A 15,084-nucleotide genomic window follows, 5' to 3' on the forward strand; every position below is an offset into this window, starting at 1 on the left:
TTTAATTTTCAGAATTCTGGACGTCTGGATTTCAGACGTTCAACACGTCTGAAATCCAGACGTTGAACGTCTGAATTTCAGACGTAAATTTTAGAAATTAAAAAAAAAATAGAAGAAGAAGAGGAGAGGAGGAAGAAGAAGAGAAGAGAGAGAGAGGAAGAAGAAGAGAAGAGAGAGATAGAAGAAGAAGAAGAAGAAGAAGAAGAAGAGGAGAAGAAGGAGAAGAAGAAAAAGAAAAAAGAAAAATTAAAAAAAATTTAAAAAAAAAAAATTTCCAACTCTACCCCTTGCCACGTCAGCATTTTTAACGGTGTTAAAGCCTTTTCCGTTTTTCGGGTAACGGTGAAACCACGGTCCTTTTTTTTGTAAAAACAAACCACAAAAGTTTTTTTAGAAAACATCAAACTACAAGGGGTTTTTTTTTGGAATTTACCCTTTTCCAAAATATATATAGAGGGTAGAAGAAGAGGTAGAGTGGTTGAAAATGAGAAGAAATGAAATGATGAAGTGTGTGGGTCGTCGTATCTATACTAAGTAGGAGTAGGGGTATAGATTAATTAGTTAGGGATAGGGAGAATGTAATCATATCTATTTTATATCATCCTTTCATGCGCACCACCTACTTCTCCTCCCCTTCAATTCTCTCTTTTATGTTTATAAATAGCAAAGTTATTTTAAGCTCAATCCTAAATTAATGTCCATTCAATTTTGGATCCCAACCAATTCATTACGGCACCCTTTTATTTGTTTATAAAAATCCCACGTATTATTCTATTAGATAAAATAGAGCCGATTAAGAGCATCGCCAACAGACTCTTAAATTGGCTCTCAAATTAAAATTTGAGGATGAAGAATAAAAAATCAGCTCCAACAGTCTCTTAGTGGCTCCTCATCCTCTTTATTAATAAAGAGTCTCTCACCACCTCTTAGTGCCTCCTAACTTCATATTTTATTAATAATTTATTATTAATAAGTCGCTCTCCTCACACTATTGGTAATATAACAATAAATAATAATTTTAATAATAAAATAATAAATAAGGAGTGAATATAAGGAGCATTGTTGGAGATGATATATCTTAGTCACTCTTAAATCACTAAGGGTACGTTTGGTAAGACGTAATGGACTTCGTAATGGAATGCCCATTACATCAAAAGTCCATTACTATGTTTGGATGCACTCTATAATTTTATTGGAATGTAATGGGAATTCCATGACTTTAATTTTCTTCAATAAGTTTTGTAATGAGGATTACCAAAGAAATCAATAGGAATTCCCATTACATTCCAATATGTATTCCTAATTCCTTCAATCTAACATTTTCATTTCCTCCATTTTTTACATCACATTATTATTAATTTTTTATTATTACTATTGTTATATATATTTATAAGAGTAAATAGAAATTTATGATTATACATAGCAAAACAAACATGATAATTAGGGGTGTGCATCGGTTCGGTTTAAACCGCATACCGAACTGAGTGAATTCAGTTTTTCGGTTCGGTTTTTTTAACAATTCGTTTCGGCATCGATTTTAATTTTAAGTTTATTTCGGTATTCGATTCGGTTCGTTTAGGTTTGACAGAAAATGTAAAAAAACCGAACCGCACCGAATTACACATATTTTACATTTTTATATATATCTATACACATATATTTGATTATACAAGTTTAATTTTTATTATTATTGTTGAGATAATAACCCAATATAGATATATTTTGGAAATATTTCAATTTTTGTTGTTGTTGAGGTAAATTTAATGAGAAAATATAGTGATTTTTATTTGTTATTTGTTATTTTTAACTTAATTCGGTTTGTTCGGTTTAAACCGAACCGAACCGCATATTTTGATTCGGTTTTAATTCGGTTTTACCTATTACTCGGTTCGGTGTCGGTATGAATTATTTTGATCATCGGTTTTTTCGGTTCGGTTCGGTTCGGTTTTGCACCGATGCACACCCCTAATGATAATGTAATGGTAATTACATTACATCAATTGTAAAATTTTACTAACCAAACATGGTAATGTAATGGTTATTCCATTCCATTACATTACAACCTTGATTACATTACAATCTTGATTACATTACATTACATTACAGCGTACCAAACGCACCCTAAGGGTACGTTTGGTAAGACGTAATGGACTTCGTAATGGAATGCCCATTACATCAAAAACCCATTACTATGTTTGGATGCAATTTTTAATTTTATTGGAATGTAATGAGAAAACCATAGGTTACATTTTGTTCAATAAAGCTTGTAATCCCCATTACATAGAAAAAAGAGTTGAATTCTCATTACATCCAAAACATCTAATCCTAATTGTTACTCTCAAAGCTTCTCTAACCTCTCATTTATCAAATCTCACACCTCAATCTAACCTCTTATCATTCTCAAAAACGCAAAAAGTAGAAAAACATGAAAATTTAAAAACGAGAAAAAAGTAATTATATATATATACTAATTAAATTGATTTCAGCTAATCTAATTTTGTATTTGATTTTGATTCATTTTTTTTTTGCATTTTTCGTGTTTTTCGTTTTTCGCTTCATCTCATTTTTCACGTTATCATGTTTTTCGTTAATTTTAATTGTGCAAATAAAATTTTATGATTATATTTATTTAGGCAAACATAAATATTGTAATGGTAATTACATTTCTTCATTCTCTTTTTATTTAACAATCAAACATGGTAATGGAATCACCATTCCACTCCATTCCATTACAAGTTTGATTACATTACATTGCATTACGGCATACCAAATGGACCCAATTATAGAGAGTTCACATTATATTTCACATTATATTGTAAAGGTCATTACATCTTATGAAGAGTCAATTATTTATATTATTTATAGAGAGTTCACTAAGAGTCTTTTGGAGATGCTCTAAGCATCAAAACTAAAAGTAAAAGAAATAAAACCTTCTGTCCATACAAGCTACAACCACGTCTATACGAGCTACAACCAATACAAGATCCATACAAGAAATAAAAAAAACTACATATAGTAATAAAATCACTACAAAGAGCAATAAAAAAAAATACAAATACAATAAAAATAAAAATCATAGCATTCTCGTAAGTCAAATCCCATTGAAAAAACGTTGCAATCCATACTTTATCATTGAGACTCTTCCGAACATTCGGATTTGAGTCATTTCTTTTTTGCAACCACGTAGATCTATAGATCTACGGACAAGATGAATCTTTTCCACTTTTGCTAAGACCGAAAAAAGGATAAACGAAAAAAATATAGCTAACATGTATAGATATGATGGAAAAAAAAAGTTTAATAAGAAATATAAACTTCCAACTAAGGAGAAAAAGTAGATATAAAACTATAAACTAAATCTAAAAGTAGATATGACAGTAGTGGAAGCCGAAGAAATGGATACTTAGGGGGTGTTTGTTTACCTACTTTTCACCTCCTGTTTGCTTTTTCATTTTAAAATGCAGAGTTTTAGGTGTTTGGTTAGGCTTCTCCTGTTTGCCTTTTACAGTTGAAAAGCAGCATTAAGTGTTTGGTTAGTGACCTCCTGTTTGTGTTTTACACTTGAAAAACAGCCTTTTACAAAAGAAGAGAATCTCTGTTTTTTGAAAAAGCAGCCTTTTCCAACAGCAAACAGCAACCAGCAACAGTAAACAGCAAACCGTAACAGCAAACAGCAAACATCAACAGCAAACAGTAGGTAAAACAAACGGGCCCTTAGAAGAGAAGAGAAAAATAGACATGGTTTTTCAAACAGATAGAGAGAAGCCAAAGCTTCTCTCATTAGCCTTGCTCTTTATTATTATTATGACACTTTTTTTACTATTCACTTAAGCCCCTTTCTTTTTGACTTAATTTCAGCATAAGTAAGTTCAGTTCATTTCAGTTTAGCAGCATTCAGTTAAATTAAGTTAAGTTAAGTTCAGTTAATTTAATTTCAATTCAGTAATTTATAATTATTTAGTATAATTATAATTATTTATATATAATTTATTATAATTTATAATTTAGTATTATATATATATAATTCATCATTATTTATTATAATTACAATTATTTATATATAATTTACAATTTATTTGTTATAATTTATATATAATATATAATTTAGTATATTATTTATATATAATTCATCATTATTTATTATAATTATAATTATTTATACATAATTGATTATTATTGATTATAACTTAGTATTATTTATATATAATTCATCATTATTATTATAATTATAATTATTTATATATATATAATTTATAATTTATAATTTAGTATTATTTATATATAATTCATCATTATTTATTATAAATTATAATTATTTATACATAATTGATTATTATTTATTATAATTTATAATTTAATATTATTTATATATAACGTATCATTATTTATTATAATTATAATTATTTATATATAATTTATAATTTATTTATTATAATTTATATACAATTTATAATTTAACATTATATATACAATTCATCATTATTTATTATAATTATAATTACTTATATATAATTTATAATTACTTATATATAATTTTAATTTATATATAATAATAATTACTTATATATAATATATCATTTATCATTATATATATAATTTATTATTTATTATTATAATTATAATTATTTATGTATAAAATTTATCATTATATATATATATATATATATATATATTATATATTATACTATATATAATTTATTATAATTATTTGGTACAGTTAAGTTAAGTTAAGTTCAGTAGTATTCAATTCAGTTAATTTAATTTAATTTAATTTCAGTAAAAAAGAACATGGTCTTAGTCCTTAATAGGATTGTATTGTAACAATTAAATTTGGGTGGAGCAAAATGACATTAAACTTGAGTAGGCCGGTGTAAGCTTGACTGTTTTTAGATGAAATTTGAGATTTATAAAAATTGGATAGACTAATCCAATAAAAAAAAAAATATACATAACGTGTGAAATCATATTATTATTTACATTTCCTACAAGATTAAATTAGCACACATATGATAGAAAATTAAGAAAATGACTGGTTCATTCGTTATTTGATTCAGTTCTCTTGTCTTCTCCTCCTTTTTTTTAATGGTTTCCCTCCCTCCTTTTCTATTTTCTATTTTTCGATACAGTTATTCAATATTTTCGTTTGCTTCTCATTGCACGATTTACTTGATTTTTTTTGTAGGTGTCATTTTAAGCACCGTACGCAAAGAAATTCTACTATAGTTCGGTCCATTGGACCTTGCCAATAGAAACGTAACAATTGTGCACTCTCTTTTTTTACACCAATTATCTTCTAATGAGGTAGCATGCTTTTTTTTTTTCATTGGTTGAGTCCATTGCACCCGGTCCACTGTAGAAGTTCTCACGTACGCATGGATCATATAGATCTCTCGATAAGTGTACGCAGTTGGAGGTAATTTTGTTATCCTTACGTAAATCATCCCTACCATATGTTTGAGGTACACTTATGATGTCATCATTTCTGCTGTTAATTTCTAGTCTTTGTATAAATATTAGATTATGATATATATAACCAAAATGTGAAATGGTGTATAACCAATTAGAAATTTCTTACTCTTTTCTCTTGCTCCATTTGATTCTTTCTTTGCTTGCGAATTTGACACTCTATTTTTAATTATCGACTCATATATACGTAAAATATTTCTTCTTGCGAACTTGACATTTTGTTTTTTATTATTTTGTACGTCCAAGTTATGTCTCGTTCCAATTTCTATAAAAGAAAACCTAATTTTGTAATTTTCCTTTATAAATATTACATGGAGGTTAATTTAAGTTTTCACTTGCAAATTAAAAAGTATTAGAAAATATTATGGTGTGGTTCAGCGGTTAGTTAGTTGATATTGATGTTAATGGTTTTTTTTAGTTAATTAATTATTAATGTTTGGTGTAATTGTGATTAACTGATGATGTTGGTGTGTAAAATGTTTAATATGGACATATTCTAAATTAATCAATAAATAAAAAAACAAAGAAAAATTTCAAATATAACTCACGTGGTTTTGCCAATTTGTAAATTGATACTTTTGTTTTTTCTTTTTTTTTTGCAAAAAGAGAATTGAGACCTTCATCAGCAAAACTAGAGATTTTTAGTTTGTCACTCTCAGTTTTGATTCGAAATAGAATTTTTTTAGGAATTGATGATATTCTAACTATCTTTAATTCTTTAATTTTTTTAATTTTAGGCCATTTATGTATTTTTTTTATACGGAGATTATGGTTTTGGAATATAAAAAATGTAGTTCCGTAATAAATGTAGTACTAAACAAATTTAATTCTTGAAATTCTCTAATTTGAGGTTATCAACGGCCAAAACTGACAGTATTAACCTAAAAATTCTTAGTTTTACTGATGAGAACCTTAATCCTCATTTAGCAAAAAAAAAAAAAAATCACAAACACTCATTTGTAAATCTGTGAACCATGTGTTCATGTGTTATATTTGGAATTGGCTCAATAAAAAATTCAAACCAAATTAATAAAAATAATTCAAATAACTTAATAATAATTAAAATAATATTCGTTTTTGAATGGGGTAAATCTTATTTTTTCAGCAATAATATTATAAAAATAGAAATATTATTAAATAAAAAATATGTTTAAAAATTAGAAATATAATTTTATCAAAATCAAATATATACAAATAATTTTTCAGAAAAGACTTATTTTTAGAGTTTTTTTTTTTTTTTTTTTTTTGCTTCAAAAACTCTGCGATTTCGAAGAAAATGTTAAATACTGTTATACAAATCTAACTAAACACTACAAGTTAAACGAAAAGCTGTTTCAAAAAACTGAAACACACGCTTATGGAGTTACGGTATATGTGAATCATAAGTGATATTTTACTGACCAGAAATAACTAGATATACTCTCTTCCACCCGATTTATCAATCACTAAGTCTATCATGAGTTTCATAATAAATCAAATAAAGCCATGAACTTTTCCGATAACTTTAAAAAATCAATGAAACATAAAAAAAAAAAATAACAATACACAAATAGAAAGACCAAACCCAAACTTAACACTATTTTTCATTTTTATAAAAAAAAAACACCATTTTTCATATTAAACAATCTTTATTCACAAATATAGTTCGACATAAAAATTATAATAGTTGTGCGCAATGCATTTATATTAAATAAAAGAAGATTACATTAAAGAGAAAGAAAACCCTCAACCTACTCCACCCATGTGATTCGAACTCATGACCTCTACAGTCATAGGTAAGCTATCAACCAACAGGTAAGCAATCTTTATTCACAAATATAATTCGACATAATGTATAAAGAGATTGAGAGAAAAATATAATTCGACATATTAAACAATTTTTATTCATATTACACTAAATTTGAAAGGATTGAAACTCTTCTGTTTTTAGATGAAAAACGCTATTAAAATAGAGAAATCTCAAATTCAATCGATAATAGGTGATATAAAGGTGGCTACATGTAACAAGGAGATGAATTTATACTGCTGTAACACTAAAAGATAAAATTACATGAAATGCAACTTACTAAAGGTAATAAGACAAAAGAAATAAAGTGTAAAAATATATCTAACATTACAATTATTTTATTCAATTTTGTCCAGTCATCCCATTTTATCCGAAATTAAAAGACACACACAAAAAAAAAACAGTAAAACAAAATAACAAATCTTTCAAATTTCAAAAATAAGAAACACGAACCAACAACAAAAATATTAACATAAAAAAACATAAAAACCGCTAAAACACACAATAATAAATATAAAAACAAGAAAAACCCTAAAAAAATAATTACTAAAACACATGTTTTTTTTATAAGAAAACACATGTTTGGTAAATAAGAAAATAAATTAAAAGAAAAATGGTATTAGCAGGAAAATTAATCAAGTTTTATAAAGGGAAAATTACACAGAAATTCATCTTTCAGACACAATTTACAACTATATCAAGTTATAATTTTAGATTATGTCAAACTATTAAAATCGGTATTTTTAATATATTTTAAGGATTATAATTTATAAATTAGAAGTCTAGAATATATTTTTTAGGGTTTATGATTTATGAATTGGAGCCTAAATTTTTTAAAATATAGTATAAAATCATAATATATAAAAAGTAATGACATATTAAAAATTAAATTTGGTGAAATGACTTTATTGTAATTTTATACTTAATTATGATATTCATGTAATTGACCCTTTTATAAAAAAGAAGAAGAAAGGAAAGGAGAAAATTACACTATACATCATGTTTCAAAGTAGTTTTACATTTAATGCAGGTATCTTTTTGAGTTTTATCAAAAGATTAATTTCTTTTATTATTTTCTCAAAAACCTAATATTTTATTTTAGTTTTGTCAAAATATACAGTTATTTTAAACAAAAATATTTTAATAAGTAATTTCCACCTATATGAAAGAATCATGGGGCATTTATTGGTTTTCTTCAATGACAAAAGCAAAATAGTTTTTTATCCTTTACAATTATAATTGTAATTTAACTATGGTGAGAAATTTGTATATATTTACTCCAATATGATTTTCATGTAATTTACCCAAAGGAAAGTTTATTGAGGCCCAATATGATTCGCTACAAAGAAGTTTATGTACAGGCCAACTTTATTTGGGTCTACTTATAAGGCTTGTTTTTTGTTAAGCCTTTTACTTAAATGAACCTCACGGCCGATAAAGTTGAGGGTTTAGGCCCATTGGTCTTGGACTATTCAAAGGTTAGCATTAGACTAAGGGAACTTATAGAGAAAATTTACATAGAAATACTGTTTCTAAAAATGATATCAAATTATTATTTGATTATATAAAATTAATAAAAAGTTATAATTTTGAATATATTTTAATGATTAAAATTTATAAATTAAAAATATAGAGTATATTTTTTAGGGTTAGAATTTATCAATGGAGATCTAAAATTTCTAAATTAGGGTATAAAAATATATTTAGTTTGTGATATATAATCAATAATGACACATTTAAAATTATTTTTTTGTAATATGGTGTAATATTTATCATTAATATGATTTTCATCTAAAAAGCCTTATATTACATTTTTGAAAAGTGATTTTATTGTTATGATTCATTCAACCCCCTCTTATTAAAAACGTATTGTACATAAAAACATCAGAATTAAAGGAGAAGCAACACATATTTCATTCAATTATTTTATTATTAAAAAAATTGAGGATTTACATGAAAATCATGTGAAATGGATGGGTCGTGAGAGGAGATTGTGGGCAGTTTTTAACCTTTTAGCCAACACAAGATCTTAAGAAAGAAGAAATGGTTGAATACATTGGATTTTAAAAACGTGGTCCTAATTATCAGAAAAGCAAACACAGGAATATAATAATGGTAAAAACCATGGAACCATATGTTTTTTTTATTTCTCTTCCCTAAAATGCTTTTCTATTGAAAGATTAATCACTTAATAATATGTTGACAGCTTTGGAATTCAGTAATTACTTGCTCATGAAGACTATGACCAGATAAAAACAAATGTTTTTATCCACTTATAAATATTAAGGTAAATTTGAAGGTAACTTGGAGTGGTTAACAATCTCAAGTTATTTAAGTTGTGTGGTGAACGAATATGAATTGAAAACAACGTAGAAATATTGGTACTTTAACAAAAAGACAAGCCTAGCTACGATTTTATTAATCAACCTGTTGGGCAATCCGGGGAGCCCTTTTACGATTAGGGAGAAACTTTGAGCCTTGTGAATTGATATAGTAAATGGGCTTGACCACACACTTAACCTAAAACCCTAAGGTAGTGGGTTAATGGATCCTTCCCAATTATATACCATTCACCAATCTCACAATCTTCCAATGTGGGACTTTTTAACACCAACTAACTCACACTTGCATCTCAACACAACCCTTTAATTATTTTTTAATTCACGAACCTAACTGTGAATACATAGTGTGAGACAGTATGTCATCTAATTTATATGTTCCCGGATATTAATCCCAACTGGTGACTCTAACATATCAAATTGGCCTAAAACATGATAAAAATGCTAAGTAATACATACATCGGAAGGAACAACTAAGCATCGTCCTTAAAAACGTTAAGTGACGGTGTAATATAAACAACATACCTCTTTTACCGAAACTCCAAAAAGATAAAAGGGTCTGGGGCTCTCATAGCTTCCTGAGTACTCATGTGATGAGCAAAATTATCTCGTCCATGCCTCTAACAATGCCTCTTGCTCCTGAGCATAGTTTCGACAATAAAATCATGCCATCACCTTAGTTTGCACTAGACGAATCCTCTCCCACACCTAGCATTTCTTTTAATATTAGTTTGACATCATCAACCTCTCTAATTGTTTCTGCCTTATAGGATGACACCAATACATGCCGTATGGTTACATGATAGGGGCATTTTGTCTATATCTTTTTAGGGTGATTCACGATCTATTTTGAGCTAATAATTAAGTTTAAATGCCTAAAAACAAGTGTGTTTCGTTTAACCAGTAGAAAAATAATAAAACATGTACCCTTAATAAATTTTGCATTCTTTTCGAATCATATTTCAGTAAATAAAGAATCAAGTAATCTCGGGTTCAATGGTTGTGCTTTGCAGGTTCAAGAAACACACACAAGATGCAAAAGACGATAAAAGCAAGAAACATTGCACGACATGTGAAAAGAGGAGTCTTTCTCCTCTTTCCCAAGCGGAGCGTGTCCTTCAGCATGTAGAGTGTTGACTCAATGCCACAATGCCCACTAAATTACGACAGTCAACAAAGTCAATCAGAATCTTTGTCCCCCAGTCAACAAACACTCCACGCGGAGCGTGACACCTGTGATAAAAGAAGATAAACTTCAGTAGCTCACTCACGCGGAGCTTGGCTATCATCACGCGGAGCGTGGACCAAGTCAAGGTGTAGGAAAAAGTCTTTCAGTGGTGTGAAAACTGCAGGTCACAAAGGAAAACAAACCGTGCGGAGTGTGGACCTTATTTTTAGCATCAAATGTGAACAATTGAAAGACCTTTGTAATTTACGATTATCCCCCGATATTGGTTTGTGTATAAATAGGAGTGCTTGCCACTCAAATCTTCATTCAGTTTTTGTGTAATAAAACTCTAGCACCTTGAGAGCTTATTATTATCCTTCCGCTTCGACGACGAAGTTACGTTCCATCTTCATTCACCAAGCTCGAGAGTTCCACCTCCGAATCCAAAGTGATGGCTTTGAGTCCGGTTAGCTAGTTCTAAGGGCTAATCCTTCTCTCTTTTTTATCTTGTTAACTAGTTTGCACTCTTCCTATATACTAGATTCGTTTGTATTCCGTATTTACATTTTCCACAATAATAATATTTGATTTACAGTTTTCAATTTCACTATATGTGTTGATATTTATTTCTTGCTTTGAATCTCATAATTGATTATTATGTAGGTCGTTTACGAACTTTGAAATCCATTACGATTCACATAGGTGTTGCCTTACCGGAAGTGACAAACCGAAAACCGTAGGAATTGATGAGCCACGGAACTTACGAACCCTATTTTCTAAACCCAAGAATTAAAGTCGCCTTAAGAAGGAACCTCGATCTAAGAACCTCACGGAGTTGTTAGGTCTATAGATAATCATCTTTACAAGAGTAAATTATTACTTGCATATATTCCAAAATATTGTTTATCGTATGTTGTAACTTATCGCCACCCGTATCATTTCATAAGAGTTTGAACTACATCAAAACTGTCCCACCCATAGTCTAGGAGTAGTTTATAGTTATCACCAAACCAAACCTAAAGTATTCATTGCCTAGATAATGTATAGAACTGAGTAGTTTAATACTTATGGGTATAAATCCCGTGGATTCGATACTTGGATTTAACCAGATTTATTACTTGATACGACGGGGTACACTTATCCCTTAGTTGTAGAGTTGGAGTAGTGATCACCTCGAGTTCACCACTATGCTTTACTCCCATCATTACATGTGTTTAGAATGACATTCTTAAACCTAAATTGTTCCTTACATGCATATCCCCTGAACCCTCAACATATAATTCAAGCCTGTAAATCCCCACAATTGAAGAAGGACATGGAAGAATAATACAATGCCTTGATCTCAAATGGTAAGTGGACTCTTGTCTTATTACCACCCAATGATAATCTTATTGATTATTAGTGGATTTTCAAACATAAAATGTTGGAGACATGCAAGTTGAATGGTATAAAGCACAGGTAGTTGCTAAAGAGTTCATCAATGCCATGTGATTGATTTTTCAGATACTTTTAGCCCGATGGTTAAACCAACCACTATTCGCCTAATATTAGCTTTGTCAGTTTATTTGGGATGGTATAGTGTTTCAAATTGATATTTCAAATGCGTTTTTGCATGGTGATCTACATGGAGATGTTTACATGGCACAACCCCCGAGTTTCATTGATCCAAATCGGAAAAATCATGTGTATAAATTGCACAAATCATGTGTATAAATGGCATGAAATTTTGACTTCCAAACTGATACTATTCGGTTTTCAGGGTTCTAAAACTGCCAATTCATTATATTACTACATCAAAGGGGACGCATGGGTTTACTGTCTTATTTATGTTGATGATCTTTTAATCACTGACAACTCGGCTTCATTTATACGTTAACTTGTTCATCTTTTGGAGAGCAATTTTTCTATTCAGAATCTCGGGATAGTTCATTATTTCCTAGGGATTGAAATCGATTGGACTAAAAATGGTATGTTTCTCCATCAAACAAAATATTGCCTTTCAGGTATTGCTAAGGCAAAAATGAGTGACTTTCAGCCTGTTTCGAGCCCAATGAACTTTGCGGAGAAACTATAGTTGGCTGATAGTACACCTTTTCAAGACTCATCTCTTTATCGAAGCATTCATGGTAGTAAATAAAGTCTCCCAAGTCATACATGCTACTACATGCACTCACTAGAGAGCGTAACTAAATGGTCACTTCTCACGACCTGTGTCTAACTAAACATTCAAAAGTTAACTATAGTGGATATGTCGCTTTCTTGGGTTCTCCGTTGGTAACCCGATCCTCTCGCAAACAATAAGCTATTTCTCGAATCACTTTATTGCTACAGCAACATCTGAACTTAGCTGGTTGCAAATGCTTCTTAAAGAAATTGGTTTTCCCTTGAATCGGTAGCTGGTCCTTTAGTGTGACAACCTTAGTGTAATATATCTAACTCTTAATCCCATTTTCCACAACTCCAACAAACATCCAGACATTGAGTTTTACTTTCTAAGAGATCGGGTGTGGGCCAAGGCACTTATAGTGCGATATATTATCACAACAGATCAAACACTTGAAGTTTTTACCAAACCACTAGCATAAAGTTGTTTTCAGTTCTTATGGGACAATCTTACAGTTCATTCTCGTCCTATAAAACTTGAGGGGGTGATAAGTATATGTCGTATAGTATAAGAAATTGTATTCCTACACGGTTTAGAAAGTAGTAACTTATATTAAGGTTTACTTGTCTATTTCGTATAGACCTCTAACCTTATGCATAGTATATTGGGCTATCAAAAAGCAAATTGTAGTACCACAAAAAATCTAATTCTTCCCAATAAACTAAACCCACAAATATGTACTTATTAGTAACCTAAGTAAGTATGTGGATATAAAATTAAAAAATAAAAATCTAAGGTTCCTACCGTTGTATGTACCACTAAAGCTCACAAAACCACAAATCCACTAGTTGATTTACTTTTCCACTAAAATGATTGCACCAAAATCAATTACTTAATACGTTAAGAAAACCCTAACTCTAACTCTACAAACCCTCCACCTACTCCTTTCTTTTTTATTACTACACCTTTCCATCCTTTTCTTCCTTCCCTCTCCCCCCCTTTATATACCCCTTCCCCCTCCCCCCTCTCTCCCACATCCCAAACATCTTCTCTTCTCTTCTCTCTCTAAAAAACAGAAAGAATCTCTCTCTCTCTCAAGAACATAAAGAATCTCTCGAAATATACAAGAATCAGATTAAAAATGGAACAAAATCTACCAGTTGTAGCTAAAAGGATATGGGAAACCGTACGAGTCATCTTCTTCATGTTAAGAAAAGGGATCTCAAAGCGTAAACTCATCCTCGATCTCAACTTGATGCTTAAACGCGGCAACAAAATCGCCACCAAAGCCAAATCAATTCGGAACCTCATGTTCCAGTTTTACCACCACCACGGCAATCTCTCCTCCTCCTCCTCCTCCTCCACCTCGCCGCCTCACGAGTATGAATTCAGCTGCAGCAACACTCCTATCTACTCTCTCCCTTTCCACGGCGGCGCTGGCAAGAAGAACCGCCACCACAACAGCAATTTCTTCTCATGTGGCTTTCAGGCACCGCCGACACTTGACGATGATGCAAGCACTGTTAATGCTGTGAAGATGGCTTTGGATATGCTTCAGAATAATAGTAATGAGATGATGGTGGAGGCGTCGCCGATGCCTATGATGTTACCGGGGTTTGGACGGAGTCCGATGGTGAGGCAGCTGAGGATAACGGACTCGCCGTTTCCGTTAAGAGATGAGGGGGATAATGGTGTTGTGGATAAGAAAGCTGATGAGTTTATAGAGAAGTTTTATAAGGAATTGAGGAAGCAGAAGAGTGGCTGAATGATTATATGATTGATTATAAGGTTAATTAATGTTAAATTGGTGTATTAAGAGTTGTTAGTTAAAACTGTTATTGTTGTTATTTGGATAACAATAAAAATGTTTGGGATTTTGAGTTTGTAAGTGTAGGTTCTTTGTAATTAATAAGTTATGAAAAAAAGAGGTGTATACTGGGACTTAAACAAACAAGTTCGAACCTTTCTTTTCATGTTCTTTCTTCTTCTTCAGTCTTTTTTCAGATCTAACATATCAAAATTCTTGCTTGTTTTTATCTATATATATTTACTATAGTTTCTTAATTTTAGTTTCAACTATATAATATGTTCTAATTAACGTAAGTTTAGTGTTGGATTAGGATTCTCTCAACTTGAAATTCAACTTATAAGCTTAACCATTAATTACAAAATTATTGGTTAAAATTTAATTGATAAATTCTAGAATTTACCTATTCATTTA

Source organism: Euphorbia lathyris, chromosome 3, assembly GCF_963576675.1.
Source record: "Euphorbia lathyris chromosome 3, ddEupLath1.1, whole genome shotgun sequence".
Classification (NCBI taxonomy): Eukaryota; Viridiplantae; Streptophyta; class Magnoliopsida; order Malpighiales; family Euphorbiaceae; genus Euphorbia; species Euphorbia lathyris.